We start from the raw sequence: 4,062 nt of genomic DNA, 5'->3' as shown, positions 1-4,062 counted from the left end.
TATATATATATATATATAAAAGGAAAGCTCCAAAGGTTACAATAAGATAAAAGATAAGGTGCAGCTACTATAATTAAAATGTACATAATTGTAATAACTTTATACCAATTAATTAAAACACTACTGTGGAAATCTGAGGATAAAAAATTATTAATGCCAATTAACACCCATGATTTTTGAGGAAAATTAGTTTTGATGTTTTTCTTTTGAGTATTTTGATGAAAATGACATATAACAGTGTAGATTAACAATGTTTAAAGGTTCGCTTACATTTATATCTCATAACTCGCTGTGTGTTTATTTACTATTCTCTGCAAACTGTAAAAGGTTATGGTGCCAAGTTACGTGATATAACATTATTAAAAAGCAGAAAATAAACAAATATCAAATTAAGTGACATTAGTGTTACAAAATGTGATAAACAAGCAGGAACCATTAGTGTTTTTGGTTAGAAAAAGTGTGTAAGCCTTTTTGTTTAGATTGTGTAGTTGGTTATTAAAATAACACTTTCTAGAGTATTATTAGATGTAACTGTAACTGAATAGTTGAGACAAAATCTAGTTTTATTAACACATCAAACTTTTGACAGGTGAGTAAGATAGGCCAGTTTGGAAACAAAAAAAGAAGAGACCTTGGTTACCATGAAGGTGCCCTGGATGTAATTGATGGAAAGCTTACAAAACCAGATGTGTTGGCAAGTTCAGCTATAGAAAAAGTCAAGAAACATAAAAAGAAAAGTGGTCTTTTCTTTAAGGATTATTTTTTCTATAAGAATAATAGCTATAAAAAATTCATGATTACAAGTGCTGTAACAGACACAGTATATCAGAAAATTATGGACCAAGATACAGCTCATAAAGCCTGTGAAGCGTTAAAGATACAGTCTGATACAGACTACTTCAAAAGATCACCTGTTTAGGACACGCTCAGATTTTTTCGTGTTTATTTGGACCTCAGCATATGATGTGTCAACTTATATTGCCAAATTAAAAAGTACGTGGCATGAAATGAACAACAATTTAAAGGAGAAAAAAGAAAGTAAGTTGCCTGAATTAATGATAGTGTCCAAGATTTTAGACATACTACCAAGTAGTTTCAGTTCTTTTCTAACAAGTTGGATGATGTTAACAGAGGAAGATGAGAAAACCTTTGATGAGTTAGTTATCCAACTGATAATATGGAACTGAAAATATGGAAGGAACTTTTTAAAGGTTAGCAGCAATAATTCAGTAGCACAAGAGGGACTTGAGATAAAGCGTACTGTTCAGAAGACTCAAGGTAAGTCATTTAAATCTAAAGTTAAGAAAGAGAAATCTACATGTAACAACTGTAAACAGGTTGGACATTGGGTTAAAGATTGTAAAGAATGGATTTCTGATGGAAAATCAAAGAAATCCCACCAGCCTTCAGTAACTGATGTTGCAGGACTAATGTTTGTTGAGGTAGAGGTCATGTCAGCAGATTCGTTTATTCATCCTTTAAGGTGGTGGATAGACAATGGAGCAATAAAATATGCAACAAACACTGGTTTGTATTACAGTGATTTTAAAGAAATTCGAAGATCCATCAAACTTGAACTCAGCAGGAAAAGAAGTCCTTCCTGCCAATGGCAAACAAACAGTAAGAGTAAAAATCTTGGCAACTGGGGAAGAATTTTAACTAAAGGATGTATGGTATGTACCGAATTTTTGTAGAAATTTGATCTCTGTTCTAACAGCAGAAGATAGAAATCCAGGGAGTGTATACGAATCAACAGTAACTGAGTGCAGGCTTTCAAATCTAGGAAAGCTGATACTTAATAGATCAAGAAAAAAAAGGAAGCACAAAATTTATAACAAATTATTTTCTATTAAAGTAATATCACCTATTTATATGGAAGTATTATCACCTAAACACCTTAATAAAAAGAACAAAAAACTTCATGGGAAAGAATATCCAGAACAAATTTCTACTCTTCAGATTGCCAACCAGGCAACTATAAGTCTTTGCCATAGTCCGGAAAATCATATTTGGACTAAATACATAAAAATGAAGTATTTCTTCATAAGATAAAAGGTTTAGGAAGGTGCTCTTCAAGCAAAATATATCTCCAGCAGAGATTAGATTGCAGTTATCATGACCAAGTAGCCACTTCAGTGACCACGATTAGAGATTTTGAACAAAAGGTTGGAACTTTTACAAAGTATTTAGGATATATATTGTTTAATGATTTTGTATTTAAGTTTAAGTACCTAAAGTTTTTTTTTTTTGTTCAAAATTAGTTTGTAGTCAAAAGAAAAAAGGAAACGTTTTAGAGGAAAATTAGTTTTGATGTTTGTCTTTTGAGTATTTAGGTAACACTGACATGTAACAGTGTAGGTTAACAATGTGTAAAGGTTTTTTTATAATTAAAAACATCTCATACCTTTCTGTGTGATAATTTTCTATTATATACCAACTATAAAACATGAAGCATTTTACAGACTATAATAAATAAATTGGAATCTCTTTTTACCAATAACATAACATTTATAAGATATATCGCTTAATAAAAATATAAATTTTGAATGTATTTACAAAACAAACGGTAAAAAAGGTGAAATACTATAAATAAGAATATAAATTTAAATGTTTTCAACCTCACTATGAAAATAAAATTAAATAAAAAAATACAATGATGCAACGAATCTCAGATGATCTAAAAATTAAATTTTAATCCATTTAGCTGAGTGAACATAACTAAAAATACTAACATTGAAATGATATTTGATCAAACTATACTTATAGTCAAATAAACATCTTTCCAAGCAGAATATACACAGAATACAAATTTAGACAGTCATTTACAGTTAACTATTAAACGTAAATTGTAGTTACAATCACAAAACAAATCCAAAAAAAAAAAACTGTATATGAACTGTGCCAAATGCAGATACCGCAATCTGGGCACAAACTTTATAAAAAATGTTCACACCTTTATTCTTACTAATCAATTTTCACAGATATATAACTGAAATCATTAAAGATTCTCTTAATATAAAATAATATAAAATTAAAATTGATACAGAATAAATCCAAAACGAAATAATATTAAATTAATTCTTAAAATATCAGTCACAATAAATGTACAAGAAATAAGATAAAGTAATGTACCTTATCAACATTTTCCAAGTAGGTACTTCTTAATACTAGTTGTTTTAAAATACTGAAGAAATGATTCAACTCAAGCAATCATAAATAAGAACTCAGTAATGAAGACACGGATATTACTTATGGACATCAACCTGAGCCAAATCACTAGTGTAAACAGACAGTTTTAACGATCACATACTCTTTTAAGATCTTGTATTAGAGTACTTTGTAATCAAGTAATGATTCGTTCATACAGAACAAAGTAAAATGCCTTTTATCCAGTAGTAAGTGAGCTAAAACTTAGCGAACATCCAACATATACCCAACAATAAAAAATCAGCAACAATTATAAATAATATCAATTTTAATAATGAAAGTTGTTTTAAAGTGCATAATCGTCACAGTGGTGTAAATATTAATTTTCAAGATGATATAGACATCAGGAGGCCTCGGTACGTCATGTTCACTAATTACAGTTATGAATACGTAAATTAAATATGTATTGACAATGACAGTGTGGGGGTGTCAGAAGCTACTACCATTAACTCCAATTTAAAAGGAGGTGACAAAAATGAAAAAATATTCCGACAGTAAAACGTTATGAAACAAATCTCATGATGTTGTATATATAAAAACAGGATATTGAAAGCGAAGGGAACCAGCCTCCGGATCTCGTCGGTAAAAGCTGAAGGAAACTACGAGGGCTGTCCAGAAAATACTCGTAAACATGCGTTTTGTCCTATCGTGGGGATGGGTGGCCATCTTGGTGTCCGAACGTTCCTACATTCAGTACGCATCCAACTGTTGTAGCGTCAGGACTGTGCGTTCCTCACTTTGCTCTCTGTGAATGTGCCCTGCAATAGAAAATCACTCCACTTGTGAAGTGCAGTCTGTGATTCGGTTTTTGTTGGCTTGAACCAACAGGCCAATTGAAATTTATCTTCAACTTTG

General features: G+C 30.8%; 1 long non-coding RNA gene across 2 annotated transcripts in view; it reads right to left on the bottom strand.

The window, feature by feature from the left end:
- The window catches only part of LOC106685221 (uncharacterized), a 43,724-nt gene extending 40,360 nt beyond the window's left edge, over positions 1 to 3,364 (bottom strand). The window contains exon 1 of one of the 2 annotated variants that reach the window (XR_001343816.3): positions 3,133 to 3,364. This is a non-coding gene — a long non-coding RNA (uncharacterized lncRNA). The remainder of the gene's footprint in view (positions 1 to 3,132) is intronic. The other variant, XR_001343817.3, reaches the window with a different exon arrangement.
- Positions 3,365 to 4,062: the final 698 nt, after the last annotated feature.

Source organism: Halyomorpha halys, unplaced genomic scaffold, assembly GCF_000696795.3.
Source record: "Halyomorpha halys isolate HHAL.00 unplaced genomic scaffold, Hhal_1.1 Scaffold671.1, whole genome shotgun sequence".
NCBI classification, from domain to species: Eukaryota; Metazoa; Arthropoda; class Insecta; order Hemiptera; family Pentatomidae; genus Halyomorpha; species Halyomorpha halys.
This window is presented reverse-complemented; position numbering and strand designations above follow the sequence as displayed.